The sequence below is a fragment of the Suricata suricatta genome, chromosome 6 (assembly GCF_006229205.1).
Source record: "Suricata suricatta isolate VVHF042 chromosome 6, meerkat_22Aug2017_6uvM2_HiC, whole genome shotgun sequence".
In the NCBI taxonomy this organism is placed as follows: domain Eukaryota; kingdom Metazoa; phylum Chordata; class Mammalia; order Carnivora; family Herpestidae; genus Suricata; species Suricata suricatta.
This window is the reverse complement of record NC_043705.1, coordinates 62441500-62466206: the sequence shown is the minus strand read 5'-3', so window position 1 is coordinate 62466206 and position 24707 is coordinate 62441500. Positions and strand designations below refer to the sequence as shown.

The window sequence follows — 24707 nt, the reverse complement described above, 5'->3', positions numbered from 1 at the left end:
TGCCCAAAACACAGCAGCGAAAGCAGAAATAAACAAGTGGGACTACATCAAACTAAGAAGCTTCTGCATGGCCCAAGAAACTATCAACAAAATGAAAAGGCAACTACTAAATGGGAGAGAATATTTGCAGATCAGGTGTCTAATAAGGGGTTAATATTTAAAATATATAAAGAACTCAGACAACCTATTAGCAAAAAAAACCAAAATATCATTTAAAAAATGTACAGAAGATCTGAACACACATTTTTCCAAGGAAGACATGCACACAGACCACAAGTACATGCAAAAGTACTCAACATCACTCATCATCATTTAAATGCAAATCAAAACTACATTAAGATATTATCTCACACCTGTTAGAATGACTAGTATCAAAAAGACAAGCAATAGTGAGTGGAGAAAAGGAGAAGCCTTGCACATTGTTGGTAGGAGTATAAATTGGTGCAGCTACTATGGAAAACAGCATGGAGGTATCTCAAAAAAATTAAAAATAGAACTCCCATAAGATCCATCAATTCCACATGTAGATACTTATTCAAAGAGAATGAAAATACTAACTCAAAAAGGTATATGAACCCTGTCCTCATTGCAGCATTATTTATGATAGCCAACACATAGAAGCCCCCTAAGTGTCCATCAATGGATAAATGAATAATGGGTAAAAGAAAATGTGGTAAACATACACAATGGGAATCATTCAGCCATAAAAAAAAGAATGAAATCTTGCCAATTGTTACAACATGAATGGACCTTGAGGGAATTCTGCTAAGTGAAATAAGTCAAACAGAAAACAAGTATGATCTGACAAATAAGTAGAATCTAAAAACAAAACCAAAGATACTGAGAACAGATTGATGGTTCTCAGAAGCAGCAGTGGGTGGGTGCGCAAAATGGGTGAAGGTGGTGAAAAGGTACAACCATACAGATATAAAATAAATAAGTCCTGGAGATATAATATACAGCATTATGACTAAAGTTAATAATGCTGTATTGCATATTTGAAAATTGCTAAGAGAACAGATCTTAAAAGTTCTCATCACAAGGAAAAAAATCGTAACTGTGTGGCAATGGATGTTAACTAGATTTAATGTGGTAATCATTTCACAAATATCAAAACATTATATTGTATACCTAAAACTAATATGATGTTACATGTCAATTATGTCTCAAAAAGATATGCTGGAAAATAACTAAAAATTCTTCAAAATATTAATGGTGATTATATTGAATTGTGAATTTAAAAAGGGTTTATCTTTTCCAAATTATATATACTATTTTATAATTGCAAATTTGTTAACTTCCAAAGTTATCACACTGGTCTTAGCATTTTCTCAGAGTTCTAGAGGCATAATAAATAATTACTGCTGCTACTAGACATGTTTCTCCCACTGAAAAAATGATCTTTAGAAAATCTTACTACCTTCCCATTTCCTCAGTTTATTCTAAGTTAAAATAGCACTTACTTGCGTGTACCTCTTGGTTTTAGGGAGGGTACTCTACTTCATGAAGATAATAGTGGCTATTATCCTAAAAAACCCTAAGCCATTAAGAAAAAATTTTTAAATGTACCTTCAAAACATGCTAAAATGGTACATGAAGAAAGGAAAATGGGAGATGGGCGATTTCCTACACTAGCCTTTTTTCTAAGTCTGATAATAAAAATGTAAAGGTAATGTTTCTATCCTAGATGGCAATAATAGAGAGTCTTCCTTGAGTAGATTGGTAACAGTATAAGTCCATTCTTTCCTATTTCTTATATTTACTCTACTCTTCATTCCTGGTCTTCCTCTGGTGGTTGTTATTCGTAAGGCACAAATAAGTGTTCTTATTTTTTAATTTTTTTAGTGTATTAGAGAGAGAGAGAGAGAGAGAGACAGACAGAGACAGAGAGAGAGAGAGTGTGTGTATGTGAGCAGGGGAGGGGCAGAGAAAGAGAATCCGAAGCAGACTCTGTGCAGACGTAGCTCCGACTCAAAAACCATGAGATCATGACCCGAGCCAAAATCAAGAGTTGAGCACTGAAGCGACTGAGCCACCCAGGCAGCCCTGTGGTCTTATTTTAATGCTTTGTTCTTATTTTCACATTTACTTTCAAAAGGCATAGTCCTTATATCAGTCAGGAATATTTCATTATATCTTCTTGGAATAAATTCGTATTTACTCTTCCAGCAGTCTCACTGAAATGTTTTGAGTAAATGGCTTACTAAAAACATCCCAATCTTTTCTGGATGATCTTGAATGAACATTCCTAAAGGAAGCATCTTCTTCTGGTCTGGAGCCACTGACACTGACAGATGTCCCCAGTCATTTTGAACACCCAACATGAGGAGCCAATAATTCCAACTCATCAACATCTGAGGACTTTTTGGATTTATAGAAATAACATGATGAAGAGGAATACTTCCTTTCCCCTCCTATGTTTTAACTTTGGCCAGTTGCTTTTCCACACTTGTTGCAGTGTCTTCATGCTGCCGAAACAAACACGCATGGCCCTGTGAACACTGCGGCACCGCTGGCTTTCGTACAGGTGATTTGAACTGGAATATTTTCAAATTATTATTTTGGCCTATGTCTAAGACTTACAGAGAGAAAATCTGGAACTGAAACAAGATGTCAATTAACATGCCCTCCTAGGAATGTGCTGGATGTCCCACACCTGACAGGCTTAGCACATTCCCATGCCTTTCTCTTTTGGTGTCACTGACCTGCCAGTGGGTAACACCCATACAAGCAGAAAGGTTAAAATATGTACTATTTTTGAGCTCTCCAAAAATAAACAGCCTGAAAAAATACAATCGAAAACACAGTGTTTTTCTCAAAGAAAAAATTACCACCTAAGCATTTCCCCTGATACCAGTCTGATACAATTATCTGCCTGACGGAGGTGGCCCTGCCCAGACTGAGAGTTCAAATAAATATCTTAGAGAATATTTGAAGGAATATTGAAGGATATTTGAAAGATACAGATATTGATCTTGAAGATACAGATATTGAAGGATAATTGAAAGAAACAGATGTTAACTGGCATATGAACCCTTGGAAAAATTTCTGGTATTTTTAGGGAAAAATTTTTGCAGGAATCATCTGAATTCAGAGACAACACATCACCAATGAGTGACACACAAGGATTATAGCTTATTACTCATAACATTATTTGAAGATATTCTTAACAATGGGTCAGCGAGAATCAAAAATACACATATGATTCTTGAAATGCCAGAAGAATCATTTGGGTAGTGACCGTTTTATGAGTTCACATGAAGGATAAAGAAGAGTGTGAGAAAGGGGAAAAAAAAAAGAGTGTGAGGAAAAAATGCATTTAAATTCTTTGTATATGATCATGGGGTGATTATAGGAGAATAAATGGAAATATCAATACTTTCAAGACAAAAAGCCACAGGTTTCTATACCGTGAAATGCATATAATAATGCCCATCTTGGAACTATTTGTAGTTTAAATGTAATATATTGTCAGGAGTTCATCATGGGAATGATATGCTAGAACTAGGATGAGACATTTAAAGACAGCGGGACAGGGGCACGTGGGTGGCTCAGCCTGTTGAACAGTGGCTCAGGTCTTGATCTCACAGCTTGTGAGTTTGAGCCCCATGTCCAGTTCTGTGCTGACAGTTCAGAGCCTGGAGCTTGCTTCAGATTCTGTGTCTTCCTCTCTTTCTCACTCTCCCCCCCCCCAATAAATAAACATTTAAAAAGATGGCTAAATATTAGGAAATTGCTTTCACTCCAATGGAGAAAATACCTAAGTGAACGACAGTGAAGGAGGTTTTGGAAATGAGAACAGGGACACCGTCTTTTTGGCTACTGTCATGTGACATATTGTTTTGTCAGAAAGAATAGCCAAGAGAATGTTGCAGAGGTAAGGGTGAAAGTGAGAATTGAGATGGCCAAACTGAGTAAATGGGTTGAAGTGTTAAAGGCGCTGAGAGAGTTGAAGCAACAAAGCATGACTTGATAAAGAAGAAAATTGCTTGAACACAGATAATCACCATCTGATCTTGACTGAAGAAAGGATGAACAATAACAAGCAGAGCTAATTCTAGAAGGTGATCTCTTATGCTGTGAATTTGAGGAAGCCTATATAACATAGCTCCCTGCTTGAAAATATTTGCTCACTTGTTCTCAGGATTCATATTTGATTTCTATTGCTGGCCACATTTCTTAGCCCCTAGAATATACTAAATAAATATTCTTGGATAAAGAATGAATGAGTATCTTAGGTTGGTTTTCCCACCAGAAGCAGACTTTAAAATAAGGATTCAGGGCCCTGGTGGATCAGTTGTTTAAGTGTTCAACTTTGGCTCAGGTCATGATCTCAAGGTTCAAAAGTTCGAGCCCCACATCAGGCTCTATGCTGAAAGCTCAGAGCCTGGAGCCTGCTTCAGATTATGTGTGTGTGTCTCTGCCCCTTCCCTGCTCACGCTCTGTCTCTATCTCTCTCAAAAACAAATAAACATTTAATAAAATAAAATAAAATATTCAAGTGCAAGTATTTTATTTGGAAAGTAATCCCAAGAAGCCCTAACAGAAGAGTGGGGAAGTAAGACAGCAAAAGGGAAAGGATTCTCAAAAAGGGTATGTTAATGAGGTTACCACTGTGGGCTATTGGGGCTCATTTCTACTGGCTTTCTTTGAAAGATGATGTAGAACCCCCAATCTTATTAGCTGCGGGCTGCTGTGGAGGGCATCAACTCTGTTTCCTTTCTTCTGAGCATGCTCCTATGGCCAAGAAAGCCCCCAGGCAGAGGTTCCCGGGTGTTTGTGAGAAGAAACTTTAGGCTGTACAAAAATGGTGTCTACCGAGGGACAGTGAACAGGGCCTCATAGTGTCTGCTCCAGAAAGTGAATGAGGAACAAATGATGTACAACTTTCTTTCCTTGGATCTGTGGGTCATTTTGGTTTTCAAATGATCAAGAGTGAAATGCAAATGACTAAGTAACCATCAAGTCATGTTAATGAACATCTTATTTTTCATCATAATTAACTTGAGAGGAAACATTTGATAGGAAAAGAAACACTGGTAGAGAAAAAGTCACTGATGAAGTACACATAGAATACACGGTAAAAAGTCCTCGAAAATTCATTTGTGACAGCAATGTTGCCTAGATCAGGCAACTATGAAGATTCTGATAGTACTTATCCTACGCGATAGGATAAATTTAATCATATCATGGGGAAACTGTGAAACACGTAAACTTCCTCCCTCCCTCCTACTTTCCCCTACCCTTCCCTCCCCTTGTCTCTTTCCCTCTTTTCCTTTCCTTCCCTCCAAAATAGATATAAACATTAAATAGTTTTCCTCATCTTCTTGTCAGATTAAGAATTCAGGTGATGGTGATACAGAATACAATCCTCCAATTTAGAAAAAATTTATGTTTGCTCCCTTTCTAATTAGGGTACTTAGAAAAGTTTCTAGGATTTTGAACATTCAACCCAATTCTATACTGGTCTGACCTCAATAAGCCTAAGGCAAGCATAGAAGTCAGAGTTTGGCCCAATATACTCACCCAGAGTGAATAATTGTCAAATATATTTCATTTACTGGATTGTGAAATTTTAGTGTCCACATTCACTCTTTTCCACAAAAATTCAAGAATAATTATATTTAAACAGGTCTACATCCTCATGAGACATGCCAATTTGTGTAATTGGCCAGTTCAAACTTGGAAGAATTAACAGGTTGGAACTGAGCATTTTATTGCTGCCTGCTTTTTGTCTCTGGTAAGATAAAATATCAGCTATATCCTGTTAGTTAGCTCCAAAACCTAACATTTTATTCACTGGCTAGTCAAAAAAAGGTGAGACTTAAAAAATACCCAAATTATGTGGATAATTTTTTATTGTATTTTAATTAGGTATAGCCTTGGGAAAACATTCTTTCTTACAAATTCTCTGGAAGTCAGTTGCCTAGGTGGTTCAAATTTTATTTTTCTCCTTTACCTTTTCTTTTGTTTTGATGCTTAGAAAATATAGTACTTACTATGTATGAAAATAACAAGATAGAATATTTCTCAATGTTCCCCTTTTGATCACTTTATTCACTGAAATCTGACTCTAATATGTAGTCACTAAATTTTTCTTAGATACTTTTACATTTAAGTATTTACTATTTTAAATATTTTCATTTTTAATTCTACTAAATATTTTATCTTTATTTAAATTTAAAAATTTTAAGTTAAAAAAATGAAATGAGGGGTGCCTGGGTGGCTCAGTCGGTTAAGCCTCCGACTTTGGCTAAGGTCAGATCTCACATTCCTGGGTTCGAGCCCCGCATCAGGCTCTGTGCTGACAGCTAGCTCAGAGCCTGGAGCCTGCTTCCAGTTCTGTGTCTCCTTCTCTCTCTGCCCCTCCCGCTCTCATGCTCTGTCTCTCTATCAAAAATAAATAAAGCATTAAAAAAATAAAAAAAATGAAATCATTATAATTGCTCTACTTGAATTTTTAGATTGGTAAAAAATCATTTTTCCCTATTTTTATAGGTTTATTATAAGGACTATTATTAGCACATAAACCTTTGGGGTATCAGTGTCAAAAGGAGATAATACACTCACTAACAGTAGACATAACTTATGGTATATGCTTTTAGGACATGTGAAAAAAACAGCCGTGGCTATATTCTTAAAATCATAATTCAGCCATAATAACACAAGGAAATATTATTCAATGTGTAATAATAACTACTAATACCTCATGTTATTTTATACTTCTTTGACTCATAACTATTAGATCATTAAAAATAGTATTTGAAGATCATCGCTACTTATAAGAAACTTAAAAGATACAGAAACTACAAGAGGTATTTTGGTAGAGGATGTGGTTAGAAACGGTAAGAAAAAAAACAATTAATGCTAAGACATTGCAAACCATTATCTTGACTCAATATTTGTTTTATTCAAAGTGAAATAAATCCCATGAGATCCTAACATCTGTACATACAAAATTCAACTGAGTATGCTCATAGAGAGACATTGTTTAGGGAGATGTTTATTACCTTTATCAAAGCTCAGTACATTTTAGGGAGCCATTAAAATAAATTTCCCTTTCTTAATGAAAAGTTGTCTCATTACCATGAAATTGGAGACTACGTGCATGAAGCCCGGATGAGGGACTGGATCCCGTGAACCGTGAGATCACGACCTGAGCCGAAATCAAGAGTGAGATGCTCCACTGATTGAGCCCCTTGGGAGTTCCTAACAACTTTGTTTTTAATGACTTTTGTCTCTGCACAAGTAATAAATAGATCATTTTCCTTCATCAGTCCCTTGGGCACAGCAAGTTCTGTGCGCTTTGCACTAGAATGCTGCAAAGCAAGTTCCAAACATCAAAATAAAAATATGAAGGGGAAATCCCCATCCTATGATACATGACGGTTGGTGACCTACTTTGCTGATAGGAAGGTTAAATTACTAGAAAATATTCAACTGTAAGCAGAGCACTGAGCTACCACTGGAGACAGTACAGCATCCTGTGGAGAGGTGTCTTGAACATCTGAACTGTGTACTGAACAGGGCAAGGTGGCTCTATGTGTAGTGATACTCTCGGATGATGAAAAAAACAAGTATCCAGTTTCACAAATTGTTTCTTCTCAAATATATTTTCTCAGTTTCAGATCCTCAGTTATTTTATTTTGTGGAAAGTTTTGAATTGAAAAGTTTCAAGAAGAATAATGATGCTTTTTTTTTTAAGTCTCAGGAAACACTTTTTATGGTCACTTAGTCTATAAACTCACTGTTTTAGACGTTAAGAAAATATTATTTTCTTCCTGTAACTTTTTGCAAGAACACTTCAGATGTGTTATGTGACTATTTGGATAATTATTATTAAAGTTGTATTAAGCAGTTACATGTTAAATTTATAGTCTTTTGTGAATCATTACGTTAAAAAAAAGACGGCCTATTTTGAGCCTTTGTATAGGTACATGTCTGTTTTTGTGACAAAAAACATACTTAAACAATAACTATCAGAAATAGGTTTTGTTTTAGTGTTTTGTTTCAGTGTGAATTATCATTTCTGTATTTGTTTCCTGTAAAGGTGGAAATTTGCATTCAGTGCAGTTTTCAATAAAAATAATATATATTTTTGTTTAAAAAACAAAAATATTGAAGACTATTACTTGGATAGCTTTGGTTCTTTTTACTTTTCTTATTTATTTTTTGGTTATCTATACCTCTTAGAATTTTAGATTGATTTTTCTTCTCTAGAATTTATTTATTTGCCTTTTTAGTGTGTGTTGTTACCGTTCTCTCTAAAACTGAGATTTAAAAAAAATATATATCCTGGGGTGCCTTGTTGGCTCAGTCGGTTAAGCATCCAACCTGCTCATGTCATGATCTCATGGTTTGTGAGTTCAAGTCCTGCATCAGGCTCTGCCCTGACAGCTCGGAGCCTGGAGCCTGCTTCAGATTCTTTGTCTCCCTCTCTCTCTGCCCTCACCATTCTCTGTCTGTCTCTCTCTCTTTCAAAAATAAACAATAAAAAACTTAAAAAAATATGTTTTATAAGAATTTTACTATAATACAGTACAAGTAGATTGACAGATGGGCAAATGAGGAGTACTGTGAAATAAACCTAAAAATACAAACACAGATTTGTTTGCAGTGACAGCTAATGCAACTAATTTAAATATGGAGGTTTGGTTATTGCAATAAGCTAAAAATCATTAAAAATGATATTAAAAAATCAAATCTCTCCCTGTGTAGCAGCAGGCTATGCTCTTACACTTAGAAGATCAGGCTTACGGGTTCATATTATTTAGTGATGATTAGGACAGGGTGTCATTTCGTGACACTCCAGGGCAAGTCGCCTCAGGGTATCATGATACAGTGCACTGGCTCAGTAACGTGAAATCATTCTAAATGGCACCTCTGAACTACTCTGGAAAGTTAGCTTTCTAGTGAGAGCTTGACTACTGAAGAAGCACTTTGCTAAGTAACAAGAGATATCTCTGCCATTGCAAAGAATAATTTCTTCTTTTTCTGCCAGCATTTAAAATGAGATGGCTTACATTTAGGAAATTATTATAAGTAAAAATGAGGTTGGGGGTTGCTGAGATGCAGTGGGAAATGTGTGATTAAAAGAATCATTTAGGTATAATGGCCATGCTGGATGTGGATAATATTTAGAAGAAAAATTGAATGATATACACACAGAATTGAGGAAATTAATTTTTGATATAGATGTGTCAAAATTGTCTCTGCGATACACTGGCAGTTTAAAAATGAAAAGAGAGCTATCAGATTCTGCTCTAAAACCAATATATAAGGACATGGTCTCAACCACAGTTTCTATCCTGCTGGAAGTGTTCCTATAAAATATTGACCAATTACTCAACAAAAGTACCAAATACAGACACCAAAACTGCTCAAAGACTTACAGAGAAATTTCATTCATTCAATAAATATTTTTTCAAAGTTTAGAAGATATGATGAATAACAAGGCTCGTAAGATCCCTACTTTCATAAATTACATCCTAGGTGGGAGACATACACAATAGTCAAGGAAGCATATACAGTAAAACCTTGGTTTGCAAGAATTCGTTCCAGAAACATGCTTATAATCCAAAGCACTTGTACATCAAAGTAAATTTCAAGAACCGTTGGCTCAGTTATAATCATGTGATATTCAGCATCATATACTACTTATGTTGGGAGACATCACTCATTTATCAAGTGACAATTTATTTTAAATCTTTGCTCATCTTGAAGAATACTTGCAGAACAAGTTACTCGCAGAACAAATTAATTGCAATCCAAGGTTTTACTATGTTCATAACGTATTTTCAATTAGTTTTAAGTTCTATGGGAAAAATAAAAGAAGATTCCGTGATAAATAAACCTCACATAAAGGTATTGTTGGGAGGGTCAATTTCACTCCCAGAATACTTCCCAGATAAGGATACGAATTAGCCACATGAAGATCTGGAGTAAGGACATTCTACACAAGGAGATAGCTATTGCAAAGTCCTTACAATGTAAATGTTCAAAAAGAAGCAAGCAGCCAGTATAGCAAGGCAGAAGGAGCAGTGTGGTAGATGAAGTCAGAGAGAGACTCTTGAATACTGAAAACAAACTGAGGGCTGAAGGGGAGAGGGAAGAGAAGGGGAAGGGGGGTGATGGACATGAAGGGGGCACTTGTGGGGAAGAGCACTGGGTATTATATAGAAACCAATTTGACAATAAACTATATGTATATATATATAAAGAAAAGATGAAGTCAGAGAGATAGTGAGGAGACCTGATGACACATGGCCTGGAAGCAGTGGTAAATTAGACTCCAGTTCAAAGTATAATAGGAGGCCATTGGAGATTTATAGGCAGATGAGGGAAATAATACTTATTATTGAAATGATCCCAGCTTCTGAAATTAAGAAATTACCTGCTACAGAACTAGAGGAAAATTAAATTGCCTAAGAATAAACTTGGAAGTGGGAAACAAATGAGAGGTAATTGCAGTAGTCCAGATGCTTGACAAAGGGTGATCTTAGTAGAGGTGGTAAAGTGATTAGATTCAGGACACAGTTTGGGAGCAGAGCTTACTTGCTAAGGGTTTGGATACCGGGAATGAGGGGAAGAGAAGAATCAATGATCCCTTCTAGGATTTTGCCCTAAGCGGCTGGCTAGATGAAAGCAGATTTACTGAGAGAAGATTGGGGAAACCAATCGATGGGGGTGGGGGGGAGATTAGAAGTTATGTTTTAGATATGACAAGTTAACAATGCCTACGATGTCTGAGTGGATCTTGATACAAGTCTATCTGCAATCTCAACAAACTCAAGAGTTTTGTGGGCCATCAGCAATGCTCTCTTGTTCCTGCCATCCTGAACATTCTTAGATTGAGGGAACAATGGGAAAACATTCATTTATTAATTCATTCCATAAATATTTATGAAACCTCTGTGCTATAAACCTTCAGGTCAGGAACTGTTCTAGCAGATGTGGGCAGGACAATAAACAATATGGGGCTGTATTTTGTAGTAGACTTTTTCCCTTTCAGGTTTTGTTTCAAGAGTGTGGGTGAACATGGATGACTCATTTCCGTTCTTTACTAACTAATACAAGGCTGGCGGTCACTTGAGTGTCTGTTGCATCACACTTCTTTGGTATTCAGTAGAAACAGTCAGAAGACTTAGTAGCCTGAATGCATGATGTCACCTGCCAACGTCCATTACTAATGAATACAAAATGAATGGTACTGTTTAATATACATTTCCTCTTACTTATTCATTCTATCTTATCATTCTTCTGCCATTTATTATTTTGTAGAGTCCTGGAGAAAAGTGTATGTCTTTGAGCTTGTGATGATTAATAGAAATTATTAGATACATAAATAATTCGGTTTAAGTCTGCCAAAGAACCACCAAAATATTTCTGAGTAATTGGTTATCACAGCCTTCTTAGAATTTCATTCGTGGAAAATTGAGGTCCCTGAAACTAAGAAATTACCTGGTGCTTTTCGATACTGATGTGATAGATTTTGATGCCACCCTACTTAATGAAGGAATAGTTTTTGTTTTTCCTTTATATAATTCTAAACTTGAGAGAGAAGCAGAAATAAAAATAGCTTCTCATTTGTGCTTTGAACTAATTTGGGTCCTAATTCAACTTCAGGCAGACCAAATCTGAGACCATAAAATGCATTCAGCCTGACTGTTCAGCTCACTGTGTATTCCACACCCCATCACCCTTCCTTAAAACTGGTTCTTCCAGTTTGCATCGGATGCTGCTTTCATCAGGGGGAGTTGTGCCAAACCGAGATTATTGTGTGCTGGAGTCATAGTCTGGTTTCCTGTCTGGTGAAGAAGTGTTTCACGGTAGATAATAGCACTGGCCTTAGTCAATGAGACTAGGATTTGAATTCTGGCACTGCTGTTCACTGGCTGGATGACCTCAGGCAAAGACTCTTATTCTCTGTGTACCTCAATTTCCACATCCGTGTTTATGGGTGAGACTTACATGAGCTAATGCAGGTAATGGACCAAGCACAGGGCTGACACAGGGTAGGCATGTGTTTATACACTCCCAGGGTATCTGAGTGCCAGTCACTGTTGTAGGCTCTGGGATAAAGCGGAGACAAGTTAGACAAAATCCTTGCATTCTTTTTACATTTAGGTACTAAGCAACCACAATTCCCTTTTATATCATTTGATTTCTTTCCACGATGGCTCTGGGAAAAATAGCAATAAAGGCAAAGTTAGACCTTTTATTTATCATAGTCTCTGCTGTTTGTGTGTCATGGCCAGAGTCTGTGTGGCCCACTTCAAGTTCCATCCAATCACCACCATGGCCATCCTGGCACACAGAATCGCCACTATGGGCCTTCCCTGAGCTGCCCCATCAACAGATGGCAACTGATAGAGTTTCTAGTAACTGACACAAACCTAATATGACACAAACCCAATTGAGGGTTTTACTTAGTTCTCCAAAAATGAATCTCTAGAAGTAGAATGGTATAATCTGTGGAATATATGAGACAGTAGAGGGCTATGAAAATGTGGCCTTGTCAGTTCAGAGAGCACCGTGTTTTCTTTATTGAACCCAGGCTGTGAAATGACTTTCTTCTCTTTTCCTACTTTTCCCATGCTTTCCCACTTTATCCCTTTCTCTTATGTTCACATTACTCGGTTTGCACAAAATATATTCTGAAGCCAATGTAATTGGCTTAATTAATCAAGGCCTCCTCTGACCTTTCCACTTGAAAGAAATCTCCCACAGAATACTCAGTTCTGAGTATTGTTCACTTACTTGTTAGTTTTTTCTTGCTTCTTTGAAACCACAAACTTCATTAGGACACATGTGAATGTGGGGGGATGAAATCCAGGTGGGCAGCTGAGAGCTAAAGGCAGGTCAGAGCCTTCCCTTTCTCTGCCTCTCAGAGCTTCCTTCTTTCCTTTCCTTAAAATGTATTTTTCAAAAGCTAGAACAAAATTTTAACATTTTCATGTAAGAAATAATTGTTTTAATACATAAATTACAATGCAATAATTGGGGTGTTTATCTTTAAATGTTTATTTATTTTAGAGAATGAGAGAAGCACATGTGCATGGGAGTACGCAGGTGTGGAGGGAGGGAGGGAGAGATTCCTAAGCAGGTTCCACACTGTGAGTGCAGAGCCCCACACGGGGCTCTATCTTACCAACCCATGAGACTGTGACCTGAGCCAAAATCAAGAGTCTGACACTGAGTGACTGAGCTACCCAGGTGCCCCATAATTATAGTAGTAGCTGAGGTGTTGTACTCAAGGTCAGTTGTGTCAGTTGTCCTTGTCCTTATTTACATGGTGACCTCTAACCTGATAATATATTCCTACCTGTAGCAATGGAGAAAGGGCACCAAAGGTTAAGGCCATAAGTTGGATTTGCCACATACCACTTAGAGGTATATCTCATTGGCCAAAACTCAGTATTTGACCATATGTAGCTGCAAGGGAGGCTGGCTAATATCCTCTCTAGCTTTGCACCCATGGATCCAGCTAAGTAACTTGCGCTATTATATCATTAAAAGAAAGAAAATGGACAATAACTTGTAGTACTAAGGGCATTTGTAGTGAGCCTAGTTGGAGCTTCACCTCCTGAAGGATGAACATGATTTGTGCTCTCCTCCCCCTTTAGTATTGGCCAAGTTTACGGCTTTATTCATTTATGTGTTTACAGTTTTAATTCACTCATTAATTTTATTTTTTATGTGCATTGTTTTTGCCATTGAACAGTTTGTTTACCTAATTCTCTAAAAGGTAATCAAACATTCAAATTCAATATTATTTTACTTTTATATAACCATTAGTAATTTTATAGGGTGTTGGAGGGATTTCAACAACTTTCTTTAAAAAAAAAAAAGGCCAGGTATTGCTGAGTTAGCCCTCTGGATACACTAGCAAGAAAAGTGTGTTTCACTCTGATAAGCCTCTGGGGATCAGAAATTGCTATTTCAAAGCAGAAAGAAATGCCAGCCAGTAGCTGCAGGTGGGGGATAAGTGTGGAATAAGTGAAACGTACTTTTACAATTTATTTAATTCTTCAAAAATAGTTATGTGATAACTCTGCAGGGGGCCGTGGTAGGGCAGCACCTATCAAGTGCAATAAAAGCAATCAAACACTGCAAAGAGTAAGAAGGGCGTAAGAACACAGAATTGAAGAAATTGGAGATATTCATTCTTTTATAAACAGTGTGTCCAATGATACCTTAATAGTATATTTAAAAATAACCTGCCTTTAAATATGTGCAAAAATCCTAGATTTTTCCACATTTCTTTTTTTCTAAATTGGGTTTAGGAATAAGGAACAGAAAAATCAAAGTGCTCTGTTATGATTCCTGCTTTTAGGGGCTCACTTCCCCATTACGGGTAGGGCAAGATTATGGGTCTTCCCATGTCCTCAAATCAGAGAGGACTTGCTTTAAATAGATCTCTTTTAAGATTCTACATCAGGTCATATTGTAAAGATTCTTGAGTGAGATCACAAAGAGTGGGACTGTTGGGGATAAGAATGAGGAGCTACTTTAGGTACACCCTATCATTTATCCTTCACAACACACCTGAAAATTGGCTACTTAGAATCTCTCCGGATTCTTAGTCTGCTGCCTGCTGTAATATTCACCACTTTCCTGCGCTCGTGGCCTGTCTAATATGTGGTTGTGAACTACCACTTTGACCTTAGCTTTGACCTTATCTTTTGATGTAGGTACTTAAGAATTCCTTCCTTTGCGGAACGCTTCATGACTTCCAGACTCCACCTTGTGATCACCTGCATCCGAATTTCTACTAGGGCTAACCCACTCACTCGCTTAACTTTTCTTTTCTGCCCCAGCCTTGCCTAGGTTTTTTGAGCCTGGTTTTCCCCCTCATCATTTATAAACTGTTGTTCTTTTTATAAACTATTGTTTCAAGTTTATCTAACAGTACAAGTGATCAGACAGTCATTTGAGTTGTGGAGAATAGATCTGAAAATGGCACAGGAAGTTGGAAAATTATTGGGAATTTAAAGTAAGGAAACAGGGTGGAGGTAGATTCTGAGTAAAGCCTTAAAGGATGAGGTAGGTCAGAGGTAGAATGACACCTTTGTGATGTCACAAGTGAAAGGAAGCTGAACATTCCAGTGACTCATGGGAAACAGTGCTGGGTGAGGTGGGAGGATTCAGCAGGACACATTTAACTGCCCTAGGTCTGAACTTCCCTTCTTATCTCCAATACCTGTGTGTTTATCCTGCTTCTAATTTTGAGTACCTCTCAGGATGATGGCTTTTGAATTTTCTTGTTGACAGGCTTTCAGGGTATGGAGAATGCTTAGCATTTAATTAGCTAATTAGCTGATTAGCTTTTAATTAGCAGCTTTTAATACACAAGTCTGTTCTTCAGATGATAGCGTGCATCCATCGTTTGCTCGTAAAATACTTAATATGACCCTGTGTCCCTTTGGGTTCATTTTTCTTGAGTCCTAAGTAGGAATTAGATAGGTAACAAGGAAGGGGAAGAAGACCTTCTTTTAGTAGAGAAATCAAAGACAATTCAACACCAACCTTTAAGGGATTTGAAGTCTTGTTGGATAAAGTGAAATACTAAGAAAATAAAATCTACAGATGTATTAGACCAAAAATACAAAGTATGAAACACGAATTGCATTAGAGCATTTGGTTGTACCATGTACCTCTTTTTTTTAATTAATAAAAGTTTATTGTCAAATTGGTTTCCATATAACATCCAGTGCTTCTCCCCACAAGTGCCCCCCTCCATGACCTCTTTTTAATACTGTGATTTATTTACTAAATTCTGTCCTTTAGAAAGAGAACACAATGAATACTTTAGAGTGCAATGTGCCTGGTTTCATCACAGAAGACCACTAATATGATTAATTGTTCCAAATGCTTGACACATGGACCCCAGGAGCCACCTGCATATTTATTTTTCATGTTAGATTTGCTGATGGAAGTTATATTGCAGTTAAAAATTATCTGACAGATCATACGGATTCTCTTTAGACTAAAATTTGACAGTGTCCTTTTAGCATATAATGTCATGCTCATTCTGTGTGGAGATGTGGCGATGGAAAATGTCTTTCAGCAAAAACACTGACACCTGGAAGGCTTCTGTTAACTTCCAACAAAATCATTTGAAAAAACTGCAGATCAGATGCTATGCAAATGTGTTTCTATTTAGCATAAGCCATCAAGTACACTGTATCCTGTTATTTTACTACACATTGAAAAATAACTTCAATATCCATTTGAAGAGTTTTTGTCTATGAATCCTCATAAAAAGAAATTTTTCTGAGAGCTCTCATAATTATTGTTTATTAAAATAGCATAAGCTCAGCTCTGAGCATTCCTGATCATATTCCTATCCTCCTTTCAATCCTAGTGCATTTTACGCCTTACTGAAGATACTTGTCATTTTCAGCATTCTTGTCCTTTTTGCTTCTTCTCTCCTATTTGACTGTGAACTCCTAGATCCATGTTTCTTTCACCCTTTTCCTGTATAACCTATTGCTTTAAATTTGCACTCTGAGGAACAAATTGTGTTGTGGCCCTACACTTTTTTTCATTTTGTACAGGAAGCTCCTTGAGGTTTGAAGAGGGTACCTCCTTCATAACCCCTGCACCTATTATGCTCCTTAGTCTGCAAAAGAACTCATAAATGATGGTACCATATACCAGTGGGAACTGTGTGGAAATGCTACATTTTATCTTATACACCTGTTTGTCTTAGTATTTTCACAAAGAGAAGAGCTGTGTTCAGACAAACGACAGGAATCACACAGAATGGTCCTGTTGGTTCCTTAAATTCTAACAGGTAGTTGTATAATATTGCTGACAGATCATAAGGCTTCAGAGGAAGATCTGAGGCAGGTGCAAAATTTATATGGAGACATAGGGCAGATTCTAAACAGTAATTATACTGTATATTGTTTTCACATTCAGGTTTGGGAGACAAGTATGATATAAACAAGCCAATTAACATTCTTAACCACAACTCTCAAAATTAATTTGGAGCCTCTTCACCATTGGTATCTAAGGCAGATGGAAGAGAGTTATTTAAAGGCATTATTTTTGTGATATTATGGAACTATATCAAGTAAATTGAGATTGCCAACTGCCACACCGTTGAATTCACAGATGAATGTGACAATTATACCAATGAGTTATTAATGATGACCTTCTAGAAATTATAGTTCAAACACTTAAATGGGGTGGGAAACAGAGGGGTAGCAAACAGAAGGACAAAAATAAAAACTAACAAAAAAGCTTTGATAATAGCATGCTCTGTGGAATAAACAAGGCAATAGAGTTTTTAGTTCTTGCTTTAATCAAAACCTCTGCAAGGATCTTGTCACAACCTATAACATGCATCACACAAATCTGTATTGATTTATGCACAATTGATTTTTTTGGGCCAGTGTTAGAGGTAGAATGAGTAGCCATGTAAGAGTTTACAAACTGTGAGACCATGACCGCAGCCAAAGCCAGACACTTAACCGACTGAACTACCCAGGGCCCACCCATGTAAGACTTTCTAGTCGTCTCTGTTGAAGTTAGGAAGATAAACACATAATCCTATTTTGCATACATCCAGAGGCTAATTTTTAAAAATTAAGGAGGTAGCATCTAAAAAATGAATAACAGAAGCAAGACCTTTCTATAAAAGTAAACTAATTTTGGTATACAGGAAAAAGGAGTTTTTAGAAACAGACAGACAAGAAGAGAGTATAACAAATCATCCCAAAATTGCAAAAGGAATTTATTTTGCTTAATTTGTTTGAAATTAGCCAAATATATTTCAGATTTGGGGGAGGGGACATGAGAGGTTGACTTAATTTTCAGAATCTCTTTTATAACTACCATAGGTGATTGTTTAGCTCATTACCCTATGAAGAAATAGTTCTTTAAAGTTCAATGTGGATTTTGAGAAAAGATATCTTATTTATTTTTTATTTTAGAGGGAGAGAGCACATATGAGCAGAGGAAATAAGCAGACAGAGGGAGAGAGAGAGAGAGAGAGAGAGAGAGAGAGAGAGAGAGAGAGAGAGAATTTCAAGCAGGCTAGCTCATGAGATCATGACCTTAGCCAAAATCAAGAGTTGGACACTCAGCTAACTGAACCACCCAGTTGCAACAAAAAGTAGTTTATTCACTTTTTAAAAGAAGGATTTATTTAAAAAAATTTTTGTTAATGTTTATTTATTTTTGAGAGACAGAGACAGAGCATGAGCAGGGGAGGGGCAGAGAAGGAGGAAGACACAGAATCTAAAGCAGGCTCCAGGCTCTGGGCTGTCAGCACAGCCTGATGTGGCGCTTGAACCCACAAACCATGAGGTCATGACCTGAGCTGAAGTTGGATGCTCAACTGATTGAGCCACCACCCAGGTGCCCCAAGTTAGTTTATTCTTGAGTAATTCATATTAAGACTTAAGAGCAATGGAAGGTAAGATTTTCAAAATGGGTGTGGGATCATGCTACCAGTGCTGAGGTGATGGCACCTAACACATTATGAGAGAGTGGCATACCTATGTGTCGTGAATGGGCCAAGGTGCTGACAGCTTCATGAAGAAAGCTCGCAGTAGAGTAAGGGAAAAGAGAGGAGTAGTCGTATTGAATCCATTTCCTAGATCAATGTTATCATTTCATAATATCTAAATTCTAATCTGGATTTATTTGTGATAAGTTTCTCTCACATTATTGTCTTCTTTTTCCAGTTCCTATAAAATATGTGACAAAAAGTGTGAGTGCTATCTTTGTATCACTGTTGCTTAATAATGATGAACTACTAGTTCAATTAATTGGGTATGTTATTCCAACTTCCCACTTATCCAGAAAACCAGGCTTCAGTCTTTGTCTTGAGCCCCACCTTTGGAAGGTCTGATTCAGTCATGGGTGAGACTGGGAAATCCATTTATTGATAATCTGCTCAGGTGATCCTGAGCTCTAGCCAGGTTTTAAATGCTAAAGTCTTTCCTTTTCTTTTACCCTTTCATCCCTCATGTAGGAAGCACAGTAATCTTTCCTTTCAGATTAATGAATATCAATAATGATGTAAATAATTTATGACTCTTCTGCTTTCTATTTGTATTGTAAGGTGGGCTTCAGTGTGTTAAAATAGAGCATTAGTTCTCTTTTGAGATCACACCACTTTCAGAATAATCTAAGAATCCACTTAGGGTGGTTACTCAATCCAAGAGGTTCAGTCCACTTCCCAGGGCCAGCTGGCAAGAATACTGGGGAGTTGAATCTGCTCACTACTACAAGTCCATCTAGCACTCACACAGTATTGGATGGACGCTCACAGTCATGCCTTTGGTGGCCAGGTCCTTGCCAACCCTGAGCCCCACAGTTAGCTCCCTTTCTTTCACATGCTCATGTTTGTCTAAACAACACTAGTCTTGTGAGGTGTTTTAGACCTAGATTAATCTGTGTGTGGGGCGCCTGAGTGGTTCAGTTGGTTAAACGTCCAACTTCAGCTCAGGTCATGATCTTGCGGTTTGTGAGTTTGAGCCCCGTGTTGGGCTGTGTACTGACAGCTGAGAGCCTGGAGGCTGCCTCAGATTCTGTGTCTCCCTCTCTCTGCCCCTTCCCTGCTTGTTCTCTCTCTCTCTCTCCCTCTCTCTCTCTCTCTCTCTCTCTCTGTCTCTCTGTCTCTCCCTCTCAAAAATAAATAAACATTTAACAAATTTAAAGGAATCTGGGTATGTGTTTGAGGGACGGAGGGAGAGACAGAGAAAGAGAGAGAGAGAGAGAGAGAGAGAGAGAGAGAGAGAGAGAGAGAGAAAGTATATCACTTTAGCCCAGACTACCCTTTCCTTAAGATGAGTGGCTACACAGTAGCTCTCAAACTTTAACTTGCATTAAAATCGCCTGAAGGATTTATTAAAATACAGATTGCTGGGGCCCAACCTTTAAGGTCTTTTTACTCAACAGATGTTATGGACTGAATTGTGTCTCCCCAAAATTTATATGTTGATGCTTTATCCCAGTACCTTAGACTGTGACTGTATTTGGAGCTAGAACAGTTAAAGAGGTGATTAAGATTAAATGAGGACGTAAAGGTGGGGCCCTAATCTAATACGACTGGTCTTCTCTAAAAGAAGAGGAAGACACTCCAGGGACGCTCACATGTAGGAAAGGCCATGTGAAGACACAGCAGGAAGGTCAGACAGCAAGGGACCTCCGGAGAAGCCAAATCTGTGAGCACCCTAATCTGAAACTTCTAGCCTCCGGGACTGTGAGATGGTAAATTCTTGTTGTTGAAGCCACCTTTTCGGTGCTCATTTGTTACGACAGCTCCTGCAGACTAATACAGTAGGTTGAGGTGGGCTCGAGAATTTGTCTTCCTAACAAGTCCCTAGATGCTGCCGGTGCTGCTGGACTACCCTTTGTGAAACACTGGGCTTGCAAATCTTTGGCTTGTTTTGAAAAACTATGACAAACGAATATTAATATGGTACTTCCTGTTCTGAGTCAAACTGAGTGATCTAGGCTTCTTCTTAGTTCTCCCTGTGCCCCACCCCCTTATTTCTGAGGTTCTCACTGTCTCTCCAAAAAACCCCAGCTCTGAACTGAGAAAAAAACCCCTTCGTTAGTTAGAAAAGGGGACAAAAATAATACAGCACGAGTGGCTGACTTGGTGCAGGGTACAGTAAGGAGAGGTAAGAAGGATGTCCTGCCCCTGGCCGTCTGCAAGCCTGGGATACATTTAAGAATTAAAATTTTTCTTTGTACAAAAATGGCATTAGATTAGATGGCCCTTAAAAGTTCCATGTGGTTTCAATGTTTTATCATTTATCCAACAGATATTAATAAAATCCTGACGAATGCTGATAGAGAGTATTCAAGATTTTTAACCCTTTCCCCTTTTCCCAAATCAGTGAATGAGCAGTGACAGTAGCAATAACAAGAATATGGGGAATCTCCAAAAGGGCCCCGAGTGAGTAGCACTCCTCTTCCTCATCAGGCTTCTAAACTTGTTGAGACATAAGAAAACTGAGAACTGGATGCCTCAGTCAGCTGGGCATCCGGCTTCAGCTCAGGTCATGATCTCACAGTCCATGGGTTCGAGCACCGCATTGGGTTCTATATTGACAGCTCGGAGCCTGGATCCTGCTTCAGATTCTGTGTCTCCCTCTCTCTCTGCCCCTCCCCAGTTCACTCTATGTCTCTCTCTCTCTCAAAAATAAAATAAAGACATTAAAAAAAAAAAAAGGAAACAGAGAAGGAGAGGTTAAGTATCACCTTGACTGTACGTAGACGCCACATTGGAAGACGTGGCTCTAAGTCCTCTCCACCAACCATGACCGTGCTGAACTGGGACAGCCCTCCCAGGTAAGGTTTAAGACAGAAAAGCAGAATGTATCTTTGTTCTCTGTGATTCTGGTGCCTATACTTGCTCCTTAGAGCTGTGTGTGAATAGTTATTCATTCTGAATTTACTAATCAGAGGCCTTGCCCCAGAGGCAGCACAAGGTAAACAGAAAATCGAGAGAGAACGGGGCAGTTCTCCAGATCTGGAAACCAGCAGCGCTCAGTAGTGGAGAGATCGGCGTAATCTCCTACAGTCCTCACCCTCCCGTGAAACCGGTGAGGTTTGCAAAGGTAAACCATTTACCCAAATCTACAGCTGAGGAAGAGTAGCCTGGGCCTGGAGCCCAGTTCTGACTGCCTCCAGGATCACTACTTCTAATTCCTCTGCCAAAGCTTCAGCTGTGGAGATGATACCGGGAAGACCACAGGCAAATCTTCATACAGATACACGGGGAAACCTAAACCCAGGTCAGGAGCCTAGACTTCAACTGGGGTAACTGACCATCACATTAGCCACTTTCTTGGGGTATCTGCTCATTAAAGGAAGAAATACACTCCCCTCTCTTCTGATTCCTGGCCCCATTCCTTTGTGCTAGGCCCAGGGATGCTTCAGATTTTTTTGGTTTATTCCTGTTCCCAAAGAGCTGCAGTGGTCTTTGGTTTTTCGCAAATACAAGGCTATTCTATCACTTTTTTAAAAACTCGGAGTCACTGGACTAAAGAAACATATTGTTTCCCAGCATTCTTCTTTCTAGTTACAAACACATCCCACACCCTTTAGAGTTTGGGGAAGACTAGGCCCTTTACATCTCTCCAGAACTTTTGAATTTAAAAATGAGATGGAAAAAAGGAGCTTATAGAAGTAAAATTCATATTCAATTCATATTCATATACACACAAAAATACTAGTAACAACAGATGCCTCTGCTTGCGGGAACAGATTTATTCTAAATCTGGATACAATGAACTCCTTTTATTTCCTTAGAAAAGCAGATCTTTGGCCACATTTGGTGGAATATTTCTCTCTTGTGAGTTGACAAAATTATTTTCAGCTTATATTTTAAATTATGTGAAATGATGGAGATTGAATTCTTCATCATTTTTGCTTTAGGTATTATTTCTATATAATATTTGCTAGTGTCTTACACATATAGTCCTGACATATAGTTCTATTCATCTGGTTATTCTCTCATTGATTTTGACTTTATTCTTTAAAAAAATTAATGTTCTTAATATTTAGATCACAAAACATTTAGAGAATTTCAAGTTCCAAGACATTCAGAGATTGTTACAGTAAGCATTACTGTTAGGTTAATTAGCTTACTAATCATACAGTAGATAATAACAGGTTTTCACTTTATCTTTGACCATATGCCTGTCAATATATCCTGTTAGACAATTTTTACAGGTATGAAAGACTATAAGAAAGGGACAAATGAGGAAAAATTGTATTATTATATAGAGAACACTGATTTTGACATATTCATACATCTTCTATGCTTCCGTTATGTGAACTCTGAGTATAATTTTCCAGAGAAATATTAGAAACAACTGACTTTATCCTTTCTGTTTTATATGTTATGCTAATTTGTTTCCACATTATATTACACAATATATATTTTACATAAGAGACGTATCAAGTACTGGGTTATTGGATTATCAGCTGTACTACTTTGCCCCAGTCATTGCGAATCTTTCCTTCTTCCTGGAAATGTCAGTTTAGGCTTTTCTTTTCTTTCTTTCTTTCTTTTCTTTTTCTTTTGGCTTTTCCAAAACTTTACTTAGATGTTTAATTTTTAGATGTTTTCATATTTGGTTTACAGTGATATATAACTTTTCACATACCATTTCCGTTCTGAACTTTGGCAGTTATACCCCTAACTGAATGAAGTGTTTTCTCTTTAACCTGTTTGGTATTCTGACATGTACTTCTCTGGCTATTGGAAGTTAACTTGTGGAAGGTGATTCATTCTGATGCCATTAACATGTGAAATAGAGTCACTTGTTCATTCATTCGGCCTATAGCTATTCAGTACCTCCTGTGTGCAAAGGCACTGTTGTAGCTGCCACAGGAAGTACAATGACGTGGTCATGAATCATGTCTCTAGGAGGTCAAGTACTATATCTAAGACCATATCCCAACTGTGTCTGCAATGCTTGCCATGATGCTCGGCATGTGGTGGGTACTTAAGAATAATCTGAACAAATGAATATCTGATTAACCTTAATCTAACTTATCATTAATGCTCCATAAAATATTTTTATTAAAGCATTTTTTGGGGGGTTTTGTCATTTGTATTGCATTCTCATAAATTTTTAAAGAGAAAATTTTTTCCAGGGAGCCTGAATGACTCAGTTGGTTAAGCATCTGACTCTTGATTTTGGCTCAGGTTATGATCTCACAGTCCATGGGGATAGAGCTTTGTGTTGGGCTCTGCACTGACAGTGCAGGACCTGCTTGGGATTCTCTCTCTCTGCCCCTTCCCTGCTTGCTCTCTCTCTAAAATAAATAAATATACATTAAAAAATGTGGGTGCCTGGGTAGCTTATTTGGTTAAGCACCGGGCTCTTGATTTTGGCTTAGATCATGTTCTCACAGTTTGTGAGATCGAGCCCCCTGTCAGGCTGTGTGTTAACAGCTTGAAGCCTGCTTGGGATTCTCTCTCTCCTTCTCTCTTTGCCATTCCCCTGCTTGTGCAAGTGTGTGCACACACACACTCTCTCAAAATTAAACATTAAAAAAAGAATGTTTTCTATAATTACTAATTGCTTTAAATAAATTTTGGTTAGTAAGTAGAAGATCATGAAGATGTTGAGTCTATACTATATAAAATTTATGTTGCCTGGGGTGTCTGGGCATCAGACTTTGGTCCAGGTCATGATATTAGGGTTGATGGTTTGAGCCCTGCGTCGGGCTCTATGCTGACAGTTTGGGGTCCACTTTGATTCTTTGCTGCCCCCCTCTGCTTTTCCCTCACTTGTGCTTTCACTCTCAAAATTAAATAAACATTTAAAAAAATTTAAGTGCCAGGGCATCTGGGTGGCTCAGTTGGTTAAGCAGCCAACTTCAGCTCAGGTCATGATCTTGTGATTTGTGGGTTCAAGCCCCACGTCAGGCTCTGTGCTGACAGCTCAGAGCCTGGGGCCTGTCTTCAGATTCTGTCTCCCTCTCTTTCTGACCCTCCCCTGCTCACACCCACTCTCTCTTTTTCTCTCTCTCTCTCTCTCTCTCTCTCCTCTCTCTCTCTTTCTCAAAAAAAATTTTTTTAATTAAAAAATCACCATTAAAAAATAAAGAACAATAAACTAACTAACCAAGGCGCAGACATTTCCTGACTATGGTGCTTAGAAGGAATCAGGAGAAAATGAGGATGCCAGAGCTGTTATCCGCAGCTACGTTGGCAGCTTGAG

At 37.9% G+C, this 24707-nt stretch overlaps 1 pseudogene; it reads right to left on the bottom strand.

The window, feature by feature from the left end:
• LOC115293460 overlaps nucleotides 1–23396 on the bottom strand; it is a 58270-nt pseudogene extending 34874 nt beyond the window's left edge.
• Nucleotides 23397–24707: the final 1311 nt, after the last annotated feature.